Source organism: Elgaria multicarinata, chromosome 1 (assembly GCF_023053635.1).
Source record: "Elgaria multicarinata webbii isolate HBS135686 ecotype San Diego chromosome 1, rElgMul1.1.pri, whole genome shotgun sequence".
Lineage (NCBI taxonomy): Eukaryota > Metazoa > Chordata > Lepidosauria > Squamata > Anguidae > Elgaria > Elgaria multicarinata.
The window spans coordinates 55,250,571-55,278,374 of record NC_086171.1 but is presented as its reverse complement, the minus strand read 5'-3'; the positions used below and the strand labels follow the sequence as shown (position 1 = coordinate 55,278,374).

Genomic DNA, 27,804 nt, shown 5'->3' with positions numbered 1-27,804 from the left:
TACTGTACCACTCATTGCATGAAGAAAATACTATATTGCTTTATACACACAAAAGCTGGATTAGGAAATAAATAGCCTTACTAAATCAAAAAGCAAATTAAAAGTTAAAAGTTAACTGTAAAACATTTATAGCTGCTGAAATCACAGCAGTAATTTATATACATGTGTGTCTGCAACTCTAAACTATTTATTCATATTTAAGGTAAGAATGGTGATTCATTTTGGTTTTACGTCTTTGTCACATAATCTGAACACATATAACATCTGCAGAATTATTTAGACAGAACACACGTGCATCCTCTTCATCACAGGCTTTTCCTTAACATTTATTCCTGCTTTAATCTCCAGTCAATTCAAGACATTGTTGGTATCAATGGTCATCTGTCTTCCCTGTGGCCAAAACCATCTCCATTTCCTGAGTTCTGGGCTACTCTGCTTTTAGTATCTCCCCACCCCTTTTCTTTCATGTCCTCCTTATTTTTCCCTGCACTGTGTCCATTTCCTATTACACCTGAATGTTATTTTCGTCCACTCTATTCTTTATACCTTCTTTTATATACCCTGACAATGCATCCCAGTAAGACTGCTTGACAGGAAGCATAGTCCCTGCTCTTTCCAGCACCTAGCTCTGAGCAGACCATCTATGACTGTTTAAGAAGAAGCAACCTGTGCATGAAGGCCAGCAGTTGAATGCCCTTCTCATAAGTATGGGGAGCCTGCAATTACTGCATGTAGGAGCCTACTGGGTATATATGCTGCCAGCGTTCTTTCTACAACCTGGGCCATAGCTAGACCTAAGGTTTATCCCTGGATCGTCCAGGGGTCAAACCTGTTCATCTAGGTGACACACAGGGGATACAGTGCTCAGGCAGGGGCGAACCCTGGACGATCCCAGGATAAACCTTAGGTCTAGCTGTGGCCCTGGACTCTCTGAGAAACCTCTCTACAACCCAGACTCTCTGAGAAGCCTCCTTTAGAGTCTCACTTTCTTTCTTTTTATTTTCTCCTTCCCAGTAACGTAGGGTTTAGGCTGTAGATGTGGGATGAGTGACACTCCAGACACTTGTGCTTAATACAACAGTTTACTAATAAAGTAAGACAAGCATATTACAACTAAAAGTATTTAGTCAATAAAGCTGACTTCTCCAGCCTCTGTGTATTTGATTGGAATTAATAATGTGCCAGGGGTAGCGAACCTTCAAACCCAATTTGGGGGGCTAACAATTCCATAAGCTCTGATCTTCCTCTGGCTTTGGTGTCTTGTTCTTTTATACCAACTTTCCCCAAAACAGAAAGTAAAGTTCCTGATTTTAGAAATCAAGCTTAACTGGAGAAATAAAACTACTCTTCTCAGGGATACCCCCTCTCAACAGAAAACTCCAGGCCTCAAAGGCCTGACCATTTTACTTTGCATTTGTAGGCCTCAAAGTTTCACTCTGGTATATGAGGCAGGGAACCCTATGTGCCTTGTACCCCAGAGGGCTAGTTGTGGGTGCTGACAGCACAGAATAGTAATCTTCAGGAGTCACTATAAACACAAAAGGCTTCCACACCCAACATTCTCCATGCAGCGGTAAGACTGTATGCCTGCATAGTATTTAGGGAGCTCGGAGGCACAGTGTTACAGAAGCTCCAGTCTTTCTGGAGAAGTAGACTCAGAAAGTAGTTTTGAAGGACTTTCGTTCCACCTCATGGGCACTGGCCTTTGGGGTGCCTCAAGTTTCCATTTTGTCCCCCAAGATTTTAAAAATCTACATTAAACTACTGGATGAAGTCATCCAGCAGTTTGGGCTAAAGTGCCAGAAGTATGCAGAAGCCCTACTTTTCTTTTCCACCTCTCCAGGGAAACTGTGGAAACCCTGACCTGGTGTCTGGAGACAATTTTGGAATGGATGAAAGCAAAACAAACGGATGATTAAAGCAGGTAAAATGGAAATACTCTGGTTAGGAATGTTTACTGATCTGGATGGAGAAGTGTAACTGGTTATGGATGGAGCTGCACTTTCCCTCAAAGACCAAGTTCACAGTTTCAGGGGTTCTTGTGCTTTGGACTTGATTCTATGGAGCCACAGGTGGCATTGCTAGCTAGGACTGCCTTTTATCAGCTTAGGAAGACTCACCAGCTACACTCCTATGTAGAGAAAGCAAACCATGCCTCACTTATTCATGTTCTCTGCTGTAGTATGCTCTATTTGGGGTTGCCTTTAAAGGCAGCTCAGAAACTTTAATTGGTACATAATGCAGCCATTAGAATGCTCATGAGGGCCAGGCATGACAAGTTTATATACCGTGTTACTGTACCAATACTATTGGGCTCCCTATCCTATGCATGTTTAAGACAGAAAAAAGTCCTACATCTGCTGGCTGGGGAATGCTGGGAGTTGTAGGACTTTTTCTATCTAAACATGCATAAGATTGTACCCTAAAGCCTTAAACAGTTTGTGACTACATTATCTGAAAGGCCACCTAAATCCATATTAACCTACTTGGGCCTTAAGGACATCTTTTCATAGGTATACTGTCAAGTTTTATCAGACTGACAGGCACTCAAGACAGGGACTTTTCAGTTTGGAACTCTCTCCCAAAAGAAGTACACATGACCCCATCTTTGTTATGTTTTTAAAACAGACCTTAAATATTTATGTGTTTTAATTATCTATGGTATGAGTTGGGTTTTAAACTGCTGTGGGTTTCACTTTTGTAATTAGATTGTTTTATCTGTATTTTTAAAATTAAGTTATTGTTTTTAATTAAGTTTTGTAAGCTGCCTTGGGAGAGCTTTGCCCTGAAGTAGCATATAAACATTTTAAATAAATAGAATGTATCACATCACCACTATAATGCAGGACACAGAGCATATTAGAAGTTGAATGAGAGATTTAACAGACCTAAGAGGACCTACATTTGGAATAATGTTGCAGACTGGAACGAAGCTACATTTGCAATGATCTGTGGGTCAGAGTAGCATTCATCTTATCATACAGGTTGGTATTTGCAAAGCAGGGCCTACTCAGGGATCACAGGACGTTTTCTGAGCATGAGCTTACATTCTGAAAGCTATTCTGAAGCTTCAACCAAAACAAACTTCCGTTACTGGATGGAAGTGCAATAATGTCTGAATAAATAAAGGGTTGCATCCAGAGAAACTTCTTCCATCAGAGGAAACGACGTCCTCCAACAAAGGAAGCTCCTCTGGATCCAACCCACAAAAGAATATTTACAAGAAAGTATACATGTTGTGTACATTTAAGAAGAAATTTTTTTTTTTGCTTTCTGTCTAAATGTTAAACATTTATCGTTACATAGTTATTGATTAGAAGTATGAACAGGTAAGCAAGTACACAGTCTCATTACGAAGAGGTATGTAAAATGTGTACCTACAAGAAAAAGTACTTCATCTGCAGATATGTATATATATATGGGTCTTGAAATGAATATAAACTTGCCTCAGAGCTAATACTTTAATTTTCAAGAACCAAGTAGGGGGATTAAAAAAAAACTAGTCAGTAACAATGCAGCGCCGAAAAGCAATAAAATCAAAATTAAGTTATAAATAATTTAAAGCTTGTCATGAAGATGTATTAATAATTCATCAGATAAATAATTTACTAAATAATCAAATAAATAAATAATGAAATACATAAATAAATCAGCAAATAAATAATTCTGCAAAATAACCTAAACAATAAGTCACTAAAACAAATGACAACCCTACAAAACTATAATGATTTTCTAAATTCTGATAGCTTTAAATAAACAAATGTATATAAAGTAGATCAATCTTTGTTAGATAAAAGATATTTTTCTGTGATATTGGTGAATTCCTGATTACACTGCAAAGGATACACTTTAAATTTCACAAGAACAGAGAAATCTTGGTACTATATATCTTGCCCCTTACATTCCATGCAATAACCTTTTTGCAACTAATTTTTCATCAAATATATATATGGGTAGGCTTTTTATAACATTCTTAATTCACATTCTCTTTTTAGTACAGTACTTACAACACTGCTGTAGCCCTCCTTGGTAGTTTTTGTACTATCTTCTCCAAATCTTCAGAAGTTTTGCTGCAGGGGAAAAACAAGTGGAGTAACCTTAATTATTACAGATGGCATCTCATTCATTAGTGGATGACAACATTTTATTTGAAAGCACACAAAAAACTGTTTTATAATTCTACAAAGCAACTTAATGTGAAACAACCATTACTGTTTGCCGACTACCTAAAGTTTTTAGAAGTCTTTGGTGGAATGATTTCAAGCATACTGATGCCTGTTTGTTGTATTTAAACTGACATACAATCTGTGCAAACTGGCATTCATTCAGATATGAAGACAAAATATGAGGAGGACAAAATGCTTGGCTGACTTCTAAATTCTATCCTCAAAGCTCATAGTCCTTGGAAATATACAGGGGTTACTAAGTTTCTGCTTTGGGAAAGGCGGCCATATTACTCCGTTTCAGCAAACACAATAAAGAACCTTGTGGCACCTTAAAGATTTAAATATGTTTAATGGCATAAGCTTCTGTGGAGTAGAGTCCACCTCATCAGATAGTAAGTAAATTAAAACAATGCTATCCAGGGACATCAACCAGGGCCAAAAGTGGAATGTTACAATTCAAATTTAATTTGCTGATTTTAATATGCTATACTGGTGCTCCAAAGCATTATACCCCCAAAAGTCAAGTACTATAGATGATAATCCTCTTTAACTGGGTAAGTCTACATCAATTATGGTGTGAAAAATTCTTCCTTTGCACTCCTGACTCCCATTGTACTCTAAAAGAGCTTCTATTTTATGAAAGTGCCTTGAAGTGTAATTGTTAAAAACAAGGTAACACATGCCATAGTTAGCTCCAGTTTCCTGTGAAAAGCAAGCCACGAGCAAGATTTGTAGAAATTCAAAATGCATAATTATTACAGTAACTGGGCTTCTTTTCCATGGGTCAAGTATATTCTTGTTAAGGGGTTGTGATAAAGGGGCAAACATACATAACATGATTTATATTGCTCAACATCTTCCCTTGAACACATTTCCATATCTCAACAAGAAAATAGTGGAAGTGGTAGGTGTTTTGTTCTATGGTCAATCAAAAGAGTATATTGAACTAAATATGCTGCAGTTCCACTGATCATATCACACATTAATATCCTTATTTCTGATTGCTTTTGAAAGAACCTTTCTTCTAGCTAAATATAGTAATTATGAGAAACACGCCTTCTTTATGAGATACATGGAACTATGGAGCTGTAGAGTATTTTAGGGAATTAAAAAAAGTAATATTCTCTAATAGCCTAAATACAACTTTTTCTAAAACTAAAATGGTACTTCAATACATCTATCCTTCAAACTAAATTGTAACATGTTCAATATGACTTCAGAGGATTATTAGGAGATTCATATAGCAGACTTTCTTATGAATGGCTTGCACTCTTTGAAGAAGAGTAGAAAACAGTGCCCATTAAAACTCCATTAAGATATACTGACCTAGACTTCAACACATTGATTTTAATTAGGACTAGTCTTAAGAAAATAAAACAATAAAGCCATCAACTAAAATGCAAGCATTATACAGAGCATTAACAGGAATGATCATTCCCTAGAAATCTAACTGAAAATATAAAGATAAAACTCCTTTTTAAAATAATGGTGTAATTAGAACAAGAGAGTTTTTAAGAATCTTCCTAATGAGAAAGAATGGGTCTGTCCCACACTACACAACATATTCTAAGCATGAGCTAGATTCGTAGTATCATATAGCATACCCTTCCTGACACAACATAGGGGATTTTCTGTTAGAAAGCTCCCCGTGTAAAGCTCATGTATATAGCAGACTAAGCCAAACTAAGACTAGGAAGAATAACCTAGAAACTTTCTGACATGCTAGTTTTCCACAGAAGCGCCTTTCCCACCCCAGCAGGGCTAGGACAGGGGCGGGCTTTTGTGGGTGGGGAAAGGGAAGAAAGGACAGCCTACAGCTACCGACACCTGGACAAGGTGAGGCATGGGTGGGGCTTGCCTTTAAAAGCAGCCCCACACACATCACTGGCCTCTTTCGTTTTCCACAGAAATGAAGTTTTTTTTTATGTTGGGAAGCATTCTAATATGCAAACCCTACCTTCAGTCTACTAGTACAGTATAGAAGGGGTAAAAATGCAGTTACCTACATTTTCACCCCAGTGAGAAAGTAGTGGGCCAAGAACTGTTCAATTTGCTTACATAAATTTGGGGAAGAAATTAATGAGAAAATTGCCAGGGGGTTCTGATGAAGCTAAATGAGTTTACAAACAAAGAGTAGAGAAGTCTTAAATAAAGTGAAGTAAAAAGCAACTGGAAGGAAGGCAAAAGTTTATTTCCAATGGGATTACAAAAGACAAAAGGTTAAAATGCAGAAAGCTGCAATCCTAAACCCAATGACTTGAAAGTAACCCCCTTTGAATTCAACGGGACTAACTTCTGAGTAGTCATTATACAAGTCAATTTGAACACATTACATCAGGTTTAGTAAGATTAAGCAGAAATAACAGGAGGGGGCCTGAGATGTTCCAAGGGGAGAATAACAACTGAATTTTAAGAAGTAATTTCAGAATTGTATAGTTATTTCAATAGCTTTTTTTATTTGCTTTCACTTTGTTAACTAAAATATGATCAAATACTGAATGCAACCATTTTCATAGCAAAGTTCAACCATTTTCTTTATAAGCTATTAAATTGAAGAGTTTTCCAGGACAATAAACAATGCAAGGGGGATACTCCACAAATACATGATCACCTTTTTTCAGGCACACCATCTGTCTCCAGAGTCTTTTAATGTATGGAGACACTGTTTTAAAACTGTTAATATATTAAAATGCACGAAAGTGTGTCAATTCTACTACAGCTCTTATCCTATTGACAGTATATCTACTTTAAATGGGGTTTTGCTTATTTGTTGCATATAGCAGAATTAATGACACTAGAATTAGCTTACCCTTCTTGAAGCATTCTATGAGATTATTCCTTGGTCTCTTCCTCTTTGATTTAGTACACCTTTTAAGATTATTTATTAATGTTTGGATATCTCATCCATCATCCATTATTATTGGTGTCGTAAATTAGAGGAATGGAACAAAGCACTGGACTATTCACTTTTTCCATATACATCAATAAAACAATCGCCTTCTCTGGCACATAGTGAAAGAAATAAGTTGGTTCTAGCTGTCAGAGTGGAAGAACTATCTCCACATAAACAACTTCTATGGATAATTTTTGAAACCTGGCACAATCAAACAAAAGGCTCCTGGTGCCCTCCTCCATCACAGGGCAGGGAGAAGCTCCGACTGAACTAGCAGAAGGAATTCAGTGGGGAAGTAACAGAGAAGATTTGAGGTGGACCAGAACTGAGATAATTGGGGAAACTAGGAAAGGAAAGGTGTGTAGTTAGGCTGATGTGGGCATTAGAAAATCTGGCATGAACAGAGGTTGAGGGCACAACAGATCTGCTAACCTTTTTATTTCAAGAGATGGCAATTCTATTATTATTATTATTATTATTATTATTAATGACATTCATATACCGCCCCACAGCAGAAGCTCGGTTTACAAAAGTTTAAAACAGTGAACATTAAAAACAAATATACAAAATATAAAACCGTAAAAAGCATAAAATACAAACAAAAACAGACAATTCTATTTGAGATGCAAATCAGAATGACAATACTTTCAAAGTATTTTTTGTCAAGTTCCTCTATAATACTGCAAAGTTCTCTCTCCTCTTTTTCAGCACACTTTTTGTATTAACAGAGCTATTTTAAAATTAGACACAAGAGCCTAACAATGCAATCCTACACATGACTACTCAAAAGTAGGCCCCATTGAATTCAATGGATCTTACTCTCAGGTAAATTGTACAAAGGCATTTGGCATGATACTATAAAACTTTATTCTGTTCACAGCCCAATTATAAAGAGTCAGATTTCTAAATCTAGCTACTTTAACTCAGGCTATCTCATCTCTAACCTAAAATAATGTACATCTTCTTATATTTATTTAACGTATTTCTGGATCGCACCTACACTCAATGAGTGCTCAAGCCGAGTAACAATAAAATCATTTTAAAAAATACAATTCCAAACAGAAGTAAAACTAAAGTTATAAAACATATACCTTGCAATGAAATAGAACAATCTTCTAAAATCAAAAAGTGACATTAATCACTAAGGGCTTGAGGGAACAGTATAGTTTTACCAGGTCTCTAAAGGCCAATAATGAGGAAGCCAACCTAACCTCTCTGGGGAGGGAATTTCACAACCAGGGAGCTGCTATGCAGAAAGACCTGTCTTAGGTGACTACTGACTTCACCTATCTAGAAAATGGGACATGTAACAGGGCCTCAGATGATGAATATAGGCTATGGGGAGGTTCATATAGCAGACGGCAATTCCTCTTCCTCATTTAATTTTGTCTTGAAGACAGGCTTAATGCTTATTTTCAGAGGCTTAAAGATGTGTTTGTTTATAGGAAAGCAAGTTTGTAGGTAAATAACAATGGGCTCATCTATACCAAGCAGGATATTCCAATATGAAAGCGGTATATAAAAGGCGGGAGCCACACTACTGCTTTATAGTGGTGCTGAAATGCCCTGACAACTGTTAGGGCCCATGACACATCTACACCAAGCAAGATATAACACTAAGATAGCGGCATTTGGTATGTGTCATGAGCCCCAACAGTTGTCAGTGCATTTCAATACCGCTATAAAGCAGTAGTGTGGTTCCTGCATTTTATATACCACTTTCATAGTGGAATAACCCGTCCAGTGTAGATGAGCCCTATGGTTAGGGTCCAGTCAGAACACCCACTGACATTTAATTTGTGTATCCCCATGCCACCACCTAGAATCTATTACTCGAGAGTAACATCCTTCTACTTCTTAACTATCAATTATCCCCTACATTGGTAATTTTCACTCCCACCCCACCTGCCTCCCCTTGTCCTATGTTCTGCAGGAACAAGAAAAGGCCAAAACAGCTGCCTGAGGCACAATCCTCCTAGATACTGGAACTGATCTCTGACCCCTTCTAAGCTGCTCAGCAAAACTGTGTCCACAGCCATGATTTCTTTTTCCTGGAAGAATCGTAAAACTATATCCATGTATCAGTAGGAATAGCACAGGGGAAGTTGATTTCTTGAAGCATTCTATGAAATTCAAAGTGGACACCATCAAAGTAAGCTAGAGATAATTTAGTCTGGGACTAAAATCTCACCCTGGCTCTACAGACAGGGCTCTTTTCCAGGTCTGGAAGAGAAAACATTAAATGAGGCAAGCAAAGAAAAAACAAGTAGTGAAAAGGGCAGATTAATTTAACTAACCAGCTGAATCTGTTATGGAGTGACAAAAGCTAGGGAAATCCTGGGCTAAGCAGGGACTGGGCTATTTCAGTCAGGCTGCTTCTGCAAGGGATAGGAAGTTGCCATGGTGAGTACTAGTACTAGATTTTGCTTTACTTCTTCCCCCCCCTTTTCCAGCAGCTCTGTTCCCTGAGAAGCACAACATTACCACTAATGAAGTTGATGAGCAAGGCAAAAAGAAACCCGAATCTAATCCTGCACAAGTCAGACCTCCATCCTTCTCTATGGGAAGCTGACTACAATGGTGACCTTTTGCCAGCACTCCAAAATCTTGAAGATAACAAATATAATCAGATCCTCTTCCACTAGCACAATCAAAACTTTGGTAGATCTTTCATTATTTTCTTTTACTTTTTTCTTTACATAGTGAACTTACAAAATCAATTTTAGATGGGTAAGATCCTAACTTAGTTATACATATAGCAGACACACTGAACTCAATGGGACTTAACCTAGTCATGAATAACTAGGTCTAAACCCATCCCTGAATCTTTAAAATACTGGAATGAACATAGTCAACTGCAATGACTCCTGCAACCACAACTTTTGCTTTCCCTCTATTTATTCAAACTTCCTTGGAAATATAGGGGAGAGTTCTCAAATATATATTTTATGCTATTGTTTCAGATGCAGGGCTAAGATGCAAAGGAACTGGAAAATAAAGGATACTGTTCCATTGTGGATTCCATCTTCTTGCTGGGTGATGGCTCAAACAAGCGAACACAGCACTAGGCTCTGGAAAACAACAGGTTCAGTACCTTGGACAGAAATGTAGGTGGCAACCCAAAGGCTTTGGGCTCAAATACAGGACCATGGAGAGCAATCTTGCAGCTAGGTAAAACAAGTTACTCCAGCACTGGATTAGAACAACTGACAGGGTTTTATAGTTAGGCAAGTAGGTTCATTCTGGGAGCTCCACCTCCTCAAATGCTACATTTGGTCTGTCTTTTTAAAGGGCCAGTGGCCTTCCCTACAGTGGCTGACTTCTTCTGGATGGAAAGGAACTGGGGACTGAGGAGCTGTTTGGGGAATGCTCCCCAGGGTTTCTCTGCTCACTGGATGAATCCAAGGTCCAGTTCTTGGAGAAGGCAGCAGCACCTCCTGGGGACTGAGTATGGGATGCAAGGTGGAGGGCCCCACTTGTGAAGGTCCAGAAACTAGTTCTGATGCCTCCTTGGGGTGGATGCTGCTGGAAACCTCCGTCTCAGAGGGCTCTCGGTCCTGAACCGTAACACAATGGGCACAGGCATGGATGCATAACCTCCCAAGGTAGGGTGACCATATGAAAAGGAGGACAGGGCTTCTGTATCTTTAACAGTTGCATAGAAATGGGAATTTCAGCAGGTGTCATTTGTATATATGGAGAACCTGAAATTTCCTCTTTGTCACAACAGTTAAATCTGCAGGTGCCCTGCCCTCTTTTAAATCTGGTCACTCTAGTATAGCTCCTGTACTTTATCTGTTCTGATGAAGAGGGAATTTCACCAGGTTCTCCACATATACAAATGACACCTGCTGAACTTCCGTTTTCTATGCAACTGTTAAAGATACAGAAGCCCTGTCCTCCTTTTCATATGGTCACCCTACCCAAGGTTTATTCAAGAGAGGCCTCCACAAACCCTATTGAATCTTCCTACTTGAACTGAAGTAATGTTATGTTATTCTCCCTAATGGCTGCATTATTTGCATTGTCCATTCTAGTTAAAAGGCTGATTAAAGGAATAACTAGAGAAGCCTCTTTGACAAAGCCTGGTGTCTGATATACAACAATAGCATGCAAGGTAACCTCTAAACCAGTACGAGTAAGCATGATATGAATTTTAGTTGTATAATATTCATGTTAAACATTATTAAATTGTATTACCCACCCTGAGTCTGTGGGGTAATGTACTCTTTTTTTTAACAAAGAAAAAATCATGTGAAATTTGCATCTGTTACTGCTATTTTCACATCACAGGCAGTCTGGCATTTTACACTGAATAGTGGTCAAATGCTCCAAATCACTCATAGAGTTGAAAATGTTTACATCTGGTCAAAATGCTTAGGTAATTAACACTGCTGGAAAAGTAAATCATTTCCATTGATCTGGAATTAGCCTCTGCGATCATTCTAATTGTCATATTGACTTCTTTCACTAGTCTCAAGTTGCTCCTACAAAGTTTAAGCTCTCATCCATATCCAAAAGCTCAAGGACCCAATCCTATATGTCCTATATAAAAAGCCCTGCAACTTCCAGCATTCCCCAGACAGCCATGGTGGCTAGGGATTGTGAGTGGATAAGGAAGCACGGAATAAACACAGACACCAGACCTTGGGATAAACTAGGGCCTCTTTATTTAACAACAAGGGAGATTCAACTCCTCCCTAGAACTGCATGTGAAAAGTGCAGGAACAAATATGTACTAATCTCAGGCTACTTGTCTGGTTTTAAGGGCGAGCCACTCTCTTAAACCAGGAGTTGAGTAACCAGACCCTTTCTTGTACAACACTTCAAGAGTGTGGGGAGACTGCCCCACTTCATCCCCACGCAGAGCCATAAAACCCTGAGTAGATGAGGCAGGAGGATCTCCAAAGACATACCATATCCAGACACGTGAGCCACAAAACACGCAAGGAGCAGGAGCTCTGGATATGCCAATCACCTAAAAGATGCCAGAGTGATCACCATCCCTATTCTGGGATAGCAAATTCCTGCACATCTTGCTGACCAATCAACCTATTTATCCATCCTCCATGTAAAACCTCAAGTATGGAGCAGGCAAAAACCTTGACACAACTTGTGGAAAGGAAAAATTCCTATTCAGCCCTCTCCCCAAAGGGAGTGACTGGCTAAGTCCCATACAAGAAGAGGGAGGGAGGGAGCCGAAAAGACGGAGAGACTGAGTAAGAGGAGGGACTAGCCTTTAAAGGCTTGGCCTCGCCCCTGCCTCACGTGGCCCATGTGTGCAACACGTGAGGCCCTTTATTCCCCTTCTCCCCACCCCAACTACTGTTTCTCCCCCCCATGCCGTGCCGGCCGAGGGGGATAAAAGACTTGCACGTGGATAAGGAAGCACGGAGTAAAGACACAGACAACAGAGCCTGGGATAAACTAGGACCTCTTTATTTAACAACAAGGGAGATTCAACCCCTCCCTGGAACTGCATGTGAAAAGTGTGGGAACCAGTATGTACTAATCTCAGGCTACTTGCCTGGTTTAAGGGTGAGCCACTCTCTTAAGACAGGAATTGTGTAAACTGCCCCCTTTCTTATATGACACTTCGAGAGTGTGGGGAGACCGCCCCACATCCTCCCTATGCAGAGCTGTAAAACCTGCCACCGCCATCGAAAGTCCCATCGCTGAAATCGCCAGATCCATGATGCCCTCTCAGAAGAAACTGCAGAAAAAGGTACTGACTAGGCCTCAAGGCCTAGGAGCTCTACTAGAGCAGCTGAAAAGACAGAGAGGCCAAGTAAGCAGCAGGACCAGCCTTTAAAAGCTTTGCCCCACCCCTGACTCATATGGTTCATGTGTGCAACACATGAGGCCTTTATTCTCCTCCTCCCCACCGCAACTACTGTTTCTCCCCCTCACACTGTGCCGGCCGAGGGGGATAAAAGACATGCTGAGAGGTTAAGAACTTTTTCTGTCTAAACAGGCATAGGATTGCACCCTAAATAACTGTCCCAAATATTAAGTCTTTTATTTCACCTTTAATGGCTATTCTTACACTACATCTTCCCCATGAAAGCTGCGTGATGATAGCTCCCCAGAGTAATTTTAACGTATCAAAGCAGCTGACCATGTGGATTGCCTCAATTACATGGAGAATCTGTTCCAGCCCAAGCTGTTCCTATGATAGTGTAGGCTAAAGAGGACTGGGTGGCCTCTTTAAGGAACAACACTCATATGTTACAACTGCCACATGGAGTCACCATGATTGTAGAAGTTCTTACATAAGACTCAGCCTTAAAGGGCATACAAACACAATGAATTAAAATTTAAGCATGTTTTTTTTTTGGGGGGGGAAATACAATATCTTTAACATCTGACATTTTTGAAACAATAAACCTTTAATCAAGTAAGTAACATGCAAACCCTAAAAACATTTTAACATATTAGAGACTTGACATTAAAGTGCCATGTCATACTAATTGTGATATACAATATACAGTCTCTCCTGTCCACACACCCCAGTAAATTTATATTGATTGCAATGACAGTGATTTGTTAATTCAGAGTCCTATTTAAATGGAAACTTTCTACTGCTGAAGTCAGCAGCAATGCCATTCATGCTTCTAAGACTATGAAAATACACCAATTTTCTTTCCTGGAAGGAATATCAAACAGTCTGAAACACATGACTGCAATATCTGACTTCATGAAATAAGTGCTTACTCAGCAAGCATCCAGAAGGTAATGCATTACTCTACTTAAATATACTAGCACTTTATTATCCATTTTACACAAGAATCCATAACAGTAACAAGTGTATTGTTTGACACACAGTGAAAACTTATGAGTAACCCACAGATATTCTGTCTGACCCCTGTCAGATCAATTAATAATTTCTTTAACAGTGACAAAGTATCATGAGAAGCACAAAACAAAGCAACATAGAAGGAAGCATGCTGATACTGAATTAGAATCTGACAAAACAAATTACGTAGCTGCAGTGAAAAGATGAACAACATCTAACCATAAAGAATTAAAATGTGGACAAGTTATTTTCTTTTTCTTGTGGACACTTTTATTTTGATCATAGTATCAGATGTAAGAACAGCTGATTTTATGAACATAATGGTGATGTCAAAACACAACATTGCTTGGATTTGTATCTGAATCTGTTTCATCAGAAAAAATAAAATATTTCACACACAGTATATTTCTTATAAATTGTGTGTGTTAACATAAACAATCACATATATACATACACATATATAGAAAAAGTGTGCGCATCTATGCACATACACACAAAAAATATGTGTGAAAGCACATGAAGAAGTTTCCCATTGAAATGTATCTTATCATATCCCAGCAAGAGCTGTTTATTTCATGTAAGAAAATCTTAGCCATGCAACAGATTCCTCTCTGAGTAATAGTTATACTTAAGACATGATACATTTTACACAACTTAAAACAGAATTGTTTAGGAAAGCTCTTATATATTATCAAGGTGCATTTCTACAGCTCAATATTGCATAGGAGTATTACCTTCACCTTACTCACAAAGTACTTTTATCACAAGTAATACTCTTAACCACATTTTATTGGAAGGCTTAATCCCTACCACACAGCTTGTTCTACCTTCAGTCGCACAATCCCACCTGTGGATTACAACTTTTAACTGAAAACAACAACAACACTTGAGTAACCTCATACACCATTTTCTTATGTAAAAAAAAAAAAAAATCTCTTTTCTGCTGCACAAATGGTACCCAAATCTAATTGCATGATTTTTTCATATCTGTACATCTATTTGCAAAGTGAAAGTGAGCTTTGGATAATCATTTAGAGCACATACTTTCATTGTAGACTGACTAGTATGATAGCAAATTAATGCACAAAGTACACAGATTTGCAGAAAAATATGTTTTCCCTATTTACTAAAAACAGCAGATAAACCTGACCCTACCCCCATGAATGAATTAAAGAAAATCTAGAACCTGAAAAACCTGTAAGAGTTCAGTTCATTTTAAATTAATGATCACTATCCATTGGGACAACACAGTATTTTGCTAGAAAAGCAACAACAAACTATTCTTTTATCAGAAGCAGGAAATAGCTAAAATCGTTGGACCTCTAGAAGCAAAGGAATGAAAGTGTTGTTGAAAAAGAATAGTGAGAGAAACTGAATGAATTATGTGTGTTGGCCTTCATAATAGAAGATACTGGACAACAGATATATAGTGTTGAACTATTTTTCTGGGAGGCGTCACAAAAATTTAGTAACATATTGTGGTGAGAGATGTTCTAGGGAAAACTGACAAATCAGAAATTAAGTCACCAAGTCTAGACTATATATACCCAAGAGTTCTTCCAAAATTCAGATCTAAAATTGTTGATCTTGTAACAAACGTATGGATCTTGTCACTAAAGTTGTCTTCCATACCGGATGACTGAAAGGCAGATAAAGTAAGACTGATCTGGGAAAGAACAAGAAAGTTATAAGCCTCATAACCTAACCTCCATCTTGGGTAAGTTGATAGAAAGCATTATTAAAGCAAGTATTGTTAAACATATTAAACAAGTATTACTGAAAAAGAATCAAAGGAGGTGATTGAGCATATGTCTTACACTCAGAACACCACTGGCATTTCCAATTAAAACAATCAAGTATCAATGATGGGAAAGACATCTGCCTGAGAACCTAGAGAGCCATTGCCAGACAAGAGTAGACAATACTGGGCTATAGTCTGAATTTGCTCCTACGGCTTGCATCACATTTAGAATTATCTGAGGGTGTTAAGAAATATGGAGATAAATGTGATTTAATAATCATTACATACTTGGACTTCCAAAGAGTTTCTGATAAAATTCCTCACCTGGGTAAAGTTTTTAAAGACAATGGTTTTTTTTTATAGATCAGTAACTGATAAAAGAACAGGGCCCAGCAATAAATAAGAGAGTTCTCAAAAAGGAGAGAGGCATGGAGCAGGATTTCCCAATGACCTATACAAAGAATATTATTTGGAGCCAGAAGCCAGCAGTGAGATATCCAAGTTTATGGATGGCACCAAATTATTTAAGATGGTGAAAAGCCATGCAGAATATGAAGAGTTTCAAAATGAACCCTTCCATCTGGGTTACTGGCTAACAAACAAGAAAATAAGATTCAATGTAAGAAAATGTAAAGTTCTGCCCATCTCAGATATAAACTGATAGGGTGTTGAAATTCTAAGAATTAAAATGGAATAATCTTGCAAATTTCTAGGCATCAACATCAGATGTATACGTTTCTAACATTTTCTTGCTCTGCTAAGAAAGGGTGATCTACAAATGCTCCCAAATTCTTTCCGATGGATATGGCCCCTGTTCAGACAACACGCTAAACCATGCTGCTTAACCACAGGTCAAGACTTTTCTCTTCTCCCAGACATTTTAACAGCATTTAACAACTTTAAGTTTGTTTTTAATGGACCCCAGAATTGTTGTTTTTAAATGGATACTGTTGTTTTTATACTGCTTTTATGTTTTTTTAAATTTTGTATACTTTTAATGTTTACTATTTTTAATTGTTGTAAAACGCCCAGATAGCTTCGGCTGTGTAATAAAATAAATAAATAAATAAGTGGAATGCATTCCGTTAACCATTTTGTGGTTAAGCAGCATGGTTTTAAAGCTCAGCTTTTAAAGCTCAGCTAAAAACTTTTCTTTTTCCTAAAGCTTTTAAAACTTGATTTTGTTCTGACTTTATACTGTTAGTTTTACCCTACCCAGTGCCTGTTTACCCTGCCCTGTGCCTGTTTGCTTACTCTTCCCCTCCTTATGGTTTTATTATGGTTTTATTAGAATGTAAGCCTATGCGGCAGGGTCTCGCTATTTACTGTTTTACTCTGTACAGCACCATGTACATTGATGGTGCTATATAAATAAATAATAATAATAATAATGGTTTAGCATGTTGTCTGAACGGTGTCACTGTGCTTCATCACTGAAGAGCAAGCGTAAGCTAGGAAAAAAAGATTTTACACTGAATGCCAATAATGTTGTCAGAAGTTTCCATCCTTACAGACAGAATGGTACTTGGAATATCACAAGCTCTCTATTTCACGAACAGGGGCATGAATAAACACTCATTCTGTTTTGAAACTTTTGCAGATAAGGCTTTCTCTGAGTACAAGTCAAATATGATTCAACAGCAATCCACAAATATTTTTGCCACTAGTTGCAATGATGACTGCCCCTCTTTGCTCTTGTAAGTATCCCTTCCATCCTCTCTGACACGTGAATGTGCTGATAATAAAAGAGTGAAGAAGAGAATGGTACAGTGAGGGCTATACATTTCAGTTTCTTTTTTGATGCAGCTCCTAGCACAGTCTAGCTGTTTAAAACTCTAGAAGATAAGAGAAAGCATTTAGAAATGAGCTCACTTCATTGGCCCTATTGAGAAACCAGCTTAAGTGGGCTTCTTCTTCCTTCTGCTTTCAAAAAGTAGCTTGAAAGCAGAGATAGGAGACCATTGGCTCCTCTGAGAGACCAGCTCCGTTTGGGTCACTCAATTGTAGCCATTCAAGCTGAACTTTGTAACTTTAATACCTGGTACCTAAATTTGCTTTTACCTCTTCCCTCCTGGTCCCCATTTCATTTTGTCTTTATTATTGTTCTTATGGAACCTTTTCGGAGCAGGGTAAACATTCTTAAAACAAATAAATCATTTAGTTTGTCAGAAAATAATAATAAAAAGCCATGAAATGGATCACAACGTTTTAAAAAGAGCATCTCATGTATTGGTTAATCCACAATACCTTAATGCATAACTTCTTTCATTCTGATTAGGGCACAATCCTATGCATGTTCAGACAGAAAAATGTCCTATAACTCCCAGCATTTCCTAGCTAGCTATGGTGGCTGGGGAATGCTAGAAGTTGTAAGCCTTTTTCCTTTCTAAATATACATAGGATTGCTCCTTAAACTGATTAAGAGTGAGATCCTATGCATGTTTAGACTGGGGCTGAATCTACACCAAGCAGGATATTGCACTATGAAAGCGGTATATAAAAGGCAGGAGCCACACCAAGCAGGATATAGCGTTATGAAAGCACTATGAAAGCAGTATATGGTATGTGTCAATAGGCCCAACAGTTGTCAGTGCACTTCAATACCACTATAAAGCAGTAGTGTGGCTCCTGCCTTCTATGTACCACTTTCAAAGTGCAATATCCTGCTTGGTGTAGATTGGGCCAGAGAAAAGGCCTACAATTTCCAACTTTTTCTGTCTAATCATGTGTAGGATTGTGCCCTAGCACATGGTCAAATATTATTGCAGTATCATGGTGGGACCTTACTTCATATCTGGCTAGTAAAAAAATAAAAATTGACTAATTAAGATCAGCCAGAATTTGTGGGCCTGTGATTATAATTTTATGATCAGAATTGGAAAAGGCCTTTGTCTGAAAACTTAGCAAAAGATAGTCCACCATCTCTCTAGTTAACTGGTTGTCAAACTGCTATTAGTGCAAAACAATTTTTCCTATCTACCAAAATTTACCTCCTGTAATTTAAATCCATTAAATCTAGTCCTGTCCTCTAGCACTGCAAAGAGCAAGTATTTGCCCTCTTCCTACGTACACTTCCATTACTGAATATATTTATGTCTTCGCTGACAAATAAGATTTTCTACTTCAGTGTTTTCAATCAGTTATGTCCAGGATGGATTCGTGGGCCTTTTTTATATATAAAAGAAAAAACTTCTCCATACAAAGTGCATCTGAAAATATAATTAGATAACCATAAAACTATTATAACTTGTTTAACTGACAACACTTATTGGGCTGTGTATAAATGTTCTTGATAGTAAATAATTTATGAAATAAAAAGCTTCAAAAATAAAATGCATTACACAAGTGTAATAATCATAAGCCACTATCTAGGGCATACCACTCTGGTACAAAAAAGTAGTGTCAAAGATTATTTTATTACAAAAGCAGTATTCCTGTTTTAAATGCCATGTCCTTATTCGTTTTCACTAAGAAACCACAAATTTCACAAGATTGTCATAAAAAGAGATGATACACCAGTAATATTTTAGGCATGTACATGGCCTAAATCCCAGTGGGATTTCTGATTCCCTCCCTCCCCTTTGAACAGTACACCTTCAGAAACAGCTTTTGGAAGTCCCTTCAGTTAAAACACTGACTTGCCATGTCACTCAGAGGATTACTTTTCAAAAATCAGAAAAGGGGGTGGGTAAGCAGTACATAGGACTAGTTGCATGGATTTTCTCCCTGTCCTGTCCTGTTCAACATATCAATTTTTATGCAATGAAGTAGGTATTGGAACCATAGCCATATATCATGTGAATGCGCTTATATGACATTGTTTGCTCTTCACATAGTCCTTCACAACCAACTAAACCTTAAACCACTTTATAAGGGTGCATTGATTGACTGGACCACTGTGTAGACTCTACATTGCACTTTACATTGTAGAGAAACCAAATCAGACTTTCTTTCTTTTTTAAAAAGGGAGCGAATGAGTTTGACAAGTAGGAAGAAGCTAGAGGCTTCCTCTCCGTACTGAACACGCGCCCCTGGTTTTGGTTTTAAAAAACCGGAACAATAGAAGTAGATGTAACCAAAACAACAACTGGAAGGAAAACATGAGTTCCTAAGGCTGCAATCCTGCACCCACTTACTTGGGAACAAGCCTCACCGAACTCAGAAGCGTGCACAGGTAAGAGGAATGTGAAAGTGAAACTGTCATAAAACGCCAGAACTGAAGTTTTCGGGCAGCACAAGTGAAGAAAACAGAACAGCTCTATTGAGAGGAGCAAAGCAACAAAATCGGTGAAAGGGCAAAAGCCAAACTTCTTGGATTTCCCCACAACCACCTATGAGCAGATTAGGAGGGATCGTTCCAAACAAACGCCCACATTAAGCGGAGGTCGTGTTTTCTCCCCAACGCCTGTCTGTAAAGGGCAGAGGGGGATAAAGGATCGCCTGAAACCCTCTTGCTCTGCAGAAGAATCAAAGCAGCGAATACCCAGGAAGCACCTCCCCCAGAGCTGCTTCTAGGAACTGGAGCGCAGGAGGTGGAAGAAGAGGAGGGAGCAGCAGCAGCAGCAGCAACAGCAACAGCAGCCTAAAGCGTTACAGGCCTCACAGCCACTTCCTTCCTTCTTCAGCGCGACAGCGGGAATGGAGGCGGCGGGGGGCAGGAAGGAAGGAAACGGAGCCACGAGGAAAGAGCCAGGGGTGGCGGCTGTAGGAGAAGGCGGTCATTTGAGATTGCGGGGGGCGGGTGGGCCACCGAGGGGCGCTGAGACCTGGGGCTTAGCCGGGTTTACCTGCTGCTGTTGGTCACTGAAGAGGGTGGCGCAGCCAGCCTCCCTCCTCCCCGCCTGCGTCCCTCCCTCGCTCAGAGTCGCACTGGGTCGGGGGAAGGAAGGAGGACGGACGGACGGACGGCGGCCTCCCTTCTCCGCCCCCCCACTACCCCTTCCCTCTCGTAGCCGACGCTGGTTGCTGAGTTCAACCGCCGCCCCCTTGTCTCTTGCACGCAGGCGCCCGGGCTGCCTGGGAAAGCGGAGGCCGCCCACACGCGCTGCAGCGACGGCGCGCTCGCTTCGCCGTCTCTCTCTCTCGCTCTCTGGCGCTGCTCTGACGAGCGATTCGGCTCGGGCTGCCTGGGCTCCCTCTGCCGCTGCCCCGCGCCGGCCGGGAGCGAGGGAGGGAGAAGGACAGCTTTCACGAAGGGGGGAAGAATAGAAGAAGGATCGAGGACAGCTGTTACAAGGGGGGCATGTTGGAAGTGGGGACGGACGGGGCTTTGGACTTCTTTGCGCGCTACGATGTGTGTGCGTGTGTGCATGCGTGATGGGGGTGGTGGGACTACGGCGCCTGGGGGAGGCGGGTGGTCGCTTTCTGGTGGTGCTGGGACCAAGATGTCTGCTGGCGAGGAGCGGGAGGATGCCCTGTCGCTTTCTCACAACGTGCCCTGGCGACGAGAAAACTAGCAAACTCTCGATTTGGCGTCCTTAGCTACTGTTGTCGGAGCAGTAACTTTACCAATGAATAAAGCGGCAGCCAGGAGGTGTCTACTGTCCTTTTGACTACAAGGGGACTGGGGAAATAGGCGTCGTTTTTAAGGAGTTTTTTTTTCTCTGTTAGGTGCCCTGCCGCTTCCCTTTCTCTCCCACTCCACTCCCCGCGCCAATTCCAGAAAGAAGCTTGTAGGAGGCTGGCTTCCAAAACGTCTGCTTAAGGCTTTCATTTCGAAATGGTGTAATCACCTCCACCCCTCACCAGACAGTATATTATAGTCCCAATTTTGGTGTGTCTCCCCCGTCCACAGGGAGGCCAAATACAAAAGGGAAAAGGACTTCACAACTTTTAATACTAGACAAGCTACTCCCACTGAAATTATTTCTTCTACACAACAATTAAAGGTGCAGGAGCTTTGCCGTCTTTCATATCTTCCCTGCAGCCCCTAAATCTTTACGAAATTTTAATGAGATCTAAGACCAGAGAGATATTCACACCTTAATCATTGCCTCTAGTTTGGTTTAGTCTACCCGCTTTTTGACATTAAGTGTCAGGCAATGTGATTCAACAGTTTTCTGCATGTGATTAGGATCATCAGAAAGTTACACTTCCCTTATTTAAGCAAGTCACAAGGCTGTGACTGCTGGTTGTGAACTGACAAGAAGGAACTGTTGTTGAAGAGGCTACATCTCTAGAAACTGATCAAATGTGACCTGCTACACTGAATATGTAAACTTGTGATATCTATCTGATATATGGGTGATATTCCACATCTTGAGAAGGTGGACTTGGGAGGATAATACTGCTTTTTGAACCATTTGCAAATCAGCATCTTATAAGCTATACATATGCTCCTAAGACATTCACTTCAAAATGCAGTGGATTTCTGCAGTCTGTTTTTAGTACTTACACTGCTCTTCAGCTTTGTGAATGGTTTTATTAGAAGGAATTCTTATCTTTCCTCAGATCAGCTTATCACAGTTTTTTATTCCTACCTTTCTGACATAAAAATGAAATAGCTGAAGAATCAAGACTGCTGACGGGTGTTTTACAGCAGCATGTTTAAACATCCTGTTCTAATATAAGCAGAGTAAAGTTTTAGGCTTATTTCTGGTAACAGCAATTTAAAGTTGTTAACAACTGCTGAATATGCACAAGATTTCCTCAGTATTGGAAAATTTTAATTTCACTCTGATCAGTCTGCTTCCTGAAAGAAATCATAAGCCATCCTTTCATTTGCATGGTGTAAAGACAGAGCCAACTGCATTTTTATTTAATTGCCCATCTAATATTTAATTAGATATAAAATAATTCAGAGAGCAATCCTATTGGCTCCAGGAGAGTATCCTAGGGAACATAGGATTGTTCAAAGTCCGCCTCCCAAGGCCATAGACAATGCTACAATCTCAAGAGGGGATTAAGGTCTGATCCCCTACAGCCACTGTGGAAAAAACTGCTCTGACCTCTTCCCGAGTTTGCAATTGTGACCTTGGAGGGAGGGCAATGGGGTTATTCCACTGGGCAGGGAGAGGGATACAAGAAAGCCTTTGATATTTGCATAATTTTGTTGAGCCTAATTTGAATGTTGCATTGAAATGGGTCTAGGTGGATCTACGTAATTACTATTCATCAAGAGTTCATGCAACTGACCATTCCGCCATCTTTCCAAGATCTTAGCCAACAAGGGAGTATTAACAATCAGGCCATACTCATCTGAAACCATAGAGTCAGAGTGAATGTCTTAAGGCTTAGTCACACACTGCTTCCTTAAAAGCAGCAGGCACCCCCTCCCCTCATATAAAGATCTGTTTAGCACATTCTGGACCCACTCAGCCATACGCCTGGCTAGCTTTCATTAGCCTCAGAGAGCAGGAATGGAGGGCACATGGTCAAACACATTGCTCATCTACTCTATCAGGAAACAGTAATAAAGATGATTGCACAAAATCAGACAGGCAGAGGTATGAGACACCTCAACTGGATCTATTACAATAGCATCGGGTTCCCTGAGAAGACAATTGCTTTTATCAAGTCTTCACAAAAAGACCACAGAGGGTTCTCGGGCGGGTCTAGGGCTCCATTTTTAGGAGTGATTATTCAGAATACCTACCCTGGGCAGCTATTTAAGGATGCAATGGAGCAGTAAAATAAACTCTTTGCTGTTTGCTGCCTGCACTGCAACACATTAGGCATGATTATGTGCTTGTAATATGTTTTTAATAGTCTCCACCCTGAGTTTTGTTTTTATGTTTGCACTCAAGCTATCACCTAGTGTGTTTCATTGTCCAAAGGTCCCTGTTATACCAATGAGAAGAATTGGCTCCATAACACCAGAGAGGGTACTCAGGTGCCATCAAGTCAATTGCCTGCTGCATCTTGCTGTACCACAGTGAGACTAGGGCCTTGACAGGATAATCAGCTCCCCACACTGGAAAATCCCCAAGAGCATTCAGGAATCTATTGGATTCCATCAGTCTTCTGGTCCATTCCTTGCAGGAGGAAACCGTAAATCCAAACGTTACCAGGAAATTGGCCATGAGAATGCGGTTATTTGAATTATACTCACACTGCTATGTTCAGATCATCTCTTCTCTCAGGGCAAAGACTAAATCAAGGGTGTGCCCTGCTTTTTGTGTAGGGGCAGGGGCAAACCAAGACAGCCCCACGGAGGCCATGATGTTCAGTGCCTGCAACACAGAGATGAATGACCTTGGCATAGATATTGAAGTCACCCAAGATTCCTCCAATACCATACTCAAGATGGCCTTGGCAAGCTTGGTCAGGGATGCTGCTGGGCAAAAAGGAGGACAATACACCAGTAGCATGGCAATTTTGTCTCTATGGCAAAGTGCATGACACCAATGCACCCCCTCAAAGCCTGCCACAAGATGAAATGTCTTCCTAGTAAAGGAGATAGAAGAGCTATGGACCACGGTGACAGCCTCCCCCACACCTAGCCCTCCAACTTATGCTGTTGCTGCACTGAGTACTCTGGGTGAGGTCAAATTCATCCAGCTCATCCAACCAGATCTCAGTATTACATGCCAGGTTGGTTTTTTCATCCACAGTTAACTTGTGAATGAACATGGTCTTGCAAACCAACCTGCTGTTTACTAGAAGGGCTGCAAGACTGGAAGGAACATTGGATGGATTATCAGGAGGAGTAGAACAAGGGGTGGGGTGCAAAAGTGGAATGGTGTACAAACACCTATGAACCTAGTGCTCTGATGACCCAACTCTCCATCCTGCCTTATCTCTCTCTGCCCATAATTACTGGAGTAGAGGCATGAGCCCCATAGATCTCCCACAAGGCAACATGGTCCAAGCACATCATTACTAGATCCCACTTTACACACACACACAAAACTAATCCAAAACAACCCCACCAGTCACAATCTCAAGCACACACACGCACGCAATCCCAAGGCTCATTTACACCAAACTAAGCTCAGTATTCTGTGTAATGAATTAACATTCATATTTATCAACTATGGGTATTACCAACCACTAGTCAAAATATTATCAAGCTCACTAATCATTAACAGCAACTGAGACCAGGTCAGATCATAATCTAAGGGCAGACACTCCTAATACCACACTATTCACGCTTGCACCCAGGGGAATCCTTGTGGGATTAACCACCAGCAGGCTCTTGTGGCAGCAAATTTTAATATTTCATTCCTCACTTTGGAGCTCTTTTTCTTCTGCATTGGTCATGGAAGAATGGCTGCCTTGATCTAGGAAAGCTCAGTGAGATCAAGAAACATCCTAGGTGGTTGTGGAATCAGTGTGCAACAGGCTGTTTTTAATTAAGACTACATATTTTTTAAATCACCCAATCACTTTCTTCTTAAATTAGAACTTGTTAATGGAGTAATGAGACAGAAGCACAGCGTAAGTAATTTTTAACTCCTGGTCCTACTCACAGTATAAATAGGTAGTGTTCTTCAGTAAGAAGAGAAGAAGTTAGTATTTTATTTTATTTTCCAAGGATGATACCAGCCTTAACTAGGGCCCTTTTTGAGCAAACATCGGCTTCAGTTCCCTAGCTATAAATTGAGAATAATAATTAGTGAGTTGGTTAGATTATGTAGTATGCACAGTATTTTGCAGTTTGCACACAGTAGGAAGAATGATATAAAAACAGCACTGTATCTGGATAGGTACTTGTCATTGGCATCTAAGCCTAAGAATCCATCAAGACCTGTAATGGGTGTGGTCCAAAATGTTCATGCATAAATTAAAGGTCCTTCAAAATAAAGGGTCTACTGTGCAAACCCTTGTATGCATCCAGACAAACTTCCATACACACTATAGGGGCCTTTGCATTCTTCATTGAATAGTACCACCACCACCCTTGTTGTACCAGAAGGCTCTTCTCTAAATACTATCCTGTGTTTCTCTCAATTTTGGACACAGGGCCAGTGTGAGGCAAAGGACATTGGTCCTATACAGACATTCTCCCAAATACATGAGAGTTCAGGATGTGTAGGGCAATAGGACTGTGCATGCTGACCCACCCTCTATGAGTCCACGTGTGCTAACCCCACATCCTCAGTCATGGACCTTGCTATGTTGTGTGGCAAGGTCACAAGCAGGGTTCTACAGAACGTACTGTCAATGGAACATCCTCTACCATAAATGAGCTTAGCTTGGGGGTGGGCGTAGGATAGGCTGCATGGCACACACAGTTTTGTCCTCCAACTGATAGGAATGGCTGAGAGGCTCAGAAGAAACAGATGGGTGGGGGCTCCTTCTGCCATGCACCACACAGAAGCATCTATTATCTGAGGTGGCTTTCACACCCTGCCTAAGGATAGCGCCAACCAACCCTGAAATAAGTTGTGTATTGTTTCTGGAGTGGTTTGGCTTCCATTGCCAAAGCTGGGGGACTGTGGGTGTTGCTGCCCGTACAAGGTATTGTACTCCTCAAATGGCCCTCCCTTCTGAAAACAAAATATGTGGCTTTAATTTTAATAGGTATACTTGGAGAACTGTTGATCACTTCAGTATGTCACCACTGACAGCCATTCCAGCAGACTGAGCTGAGGGAGATGAATGGGAGAGCTGGGCTATTCCATCAGGCCTGCTGATAATATCCTCATGGAGCAGGCTGACCTGAGGGAGATGAGAGGGAGCCCTGCTAAAATAATTATTTCGCCCCTTCCACTCCCTTCCTTGTGTGTCATTTCTTTTAAGTTTGTAAGCCTGTGGACAGGGACTATGTTCTTTAAATGATTATATTTAAGCTGCTCTGGAACCTTTTTGCCTGAGCAACAGCATAAAAATACTTTAAATAAATAAATAAATAAATAAATAAGACACTATTCAGGAGGAAGTATAGGAGACTGATGCTTTAATGTTCACAGTATAGTTGCTTGAGCTGATTTTTTTAGAACTTAGCCACTTATTTATGTGCATGCATTGCTGTGAAGATTGTGGCTTTAGTGAGCAGTGTCTTCCCCCCACACCACCACCACCACCAAGATTTTAGTTACAAGGAATATGAAAATGTTGTGGTCAACACTATTGTACTATTCTACAATAGTTTGCATTTTTCTCTTCCAGCCTTCACTCCCTAGGAGCGACAGTTTTAATTTGCAATTGGTTGCTGCATTCCCCCAAGGACACAATCAGTGAATGATGCTAATTGGAAATGATCCATAAAAATAGAACAACAATGTTGACCTTATGTATCCTGAGTTCAGACTTTGCAGTCAGTCTAGCAATCCGACCTCAGGTCATACTGAATAGGGCCGATTTTGTCAACAAGGCAGGTAGATAACATGTCACCCTGGGCAGAATTTATCTGTGATTCCAGAGACGGCTTGGATTTACCACCCTGTTTGTCACTCATTGTCCTTTTTAAAAGATCTGTGCCACAAATGGTTGACTTTGGCACAAGTTGAGCACTACATGGTCTTGCTGACTACTCTCCAGTTTATAAAGATTTACAGGGTCACTGCAATGTTAAGTGCAGATTTTGCTACTGGTGAACTTTACAATGTGAAATATTCAGGGCCTATTCATATTTTAAATTAACTTTACAAGAATTATTACCTTGATGTATGAAGCACTTCCTGAAGAACACTTTTCGATTCCACAAGAAGACATACCAATATACTAATATAAGCATATTAATTGGTATGCGATTGCTTCACTTATATAGGTTCTAAGCAACAATATTTCAGTACGTTTCTTATTCAAACAAATAAAGTCTATATGTTGTTGCTGCAGTTACACCTTCCCTGTCTGCCACCATATCCTGGACAGCATTATAATAAGTAGTTTGGGGCTTTACATTTTATGAACCATTGGATAATAAAGATTTCTTTTTTTGTTTTTAGACTGCAATTTAACTTTGTAATATTTTGAAGACTTAATTAAATTGTTATTACAATTCAGTTGTTAGAGGGGTGTGCATGAGAAACAGCAAGAACACAGACACACGAGGTCAAATCAAGACTAAGGCCACAGCTAGACCTAAGGTTTATCCTGGGATCATCCAGGTTTCGCCCCTGCCTGAGCACTGGATCCCCTGTGTGTCACCTAGATGAACAGGTTTGACCCCTGGACGATCCAGGGATAAACCTTAGGTCTAGCTATGGCCTAAGTTGTATTTAGGTCCCATTGAAATCAGTGTGGAAAGTTAATCATCATGAGTAACTTAAGTGCCGTTTCTCTAAATGAGAACAACATGTGACTAACTTGGTGTAGATCTAAA

General features: G+C 40.1%; 1 protein-coding gene across 5 annotated transcripts in view; it reads right to left on the bottom strand.

The window, feature by feature from the left end:
• Positions 1-20,460, bottom strand: part of TBC1D5 (TBC1 domain family member 5) — a 314,125-nt gene extending 293,665 nt beyond the window's left edge. For 3 of the 5 annotated variants that reach the window (XM_063128520.1, XM_063128512.1, XM_063128544.1), the window contains exons 1-2: positions 20,384-20,460; positions 4,008-4,070 (exon numbers count right to left, since the gene is read on the bottom strand). The gene's annotated coding sequence lies outside the window, so the exon portion shown is untranslated. Of the gene's footprint in view, positions 1-4,007; positions 4,071-20,383 lie in introns of those variants that run through there. The other 2 variants (XM_063128529.1, XM_063128536.1) reach the window with 2 other exon arrangements.
• Positions 20,461-27,804: the final 7,344 nt, after the last annotated feature.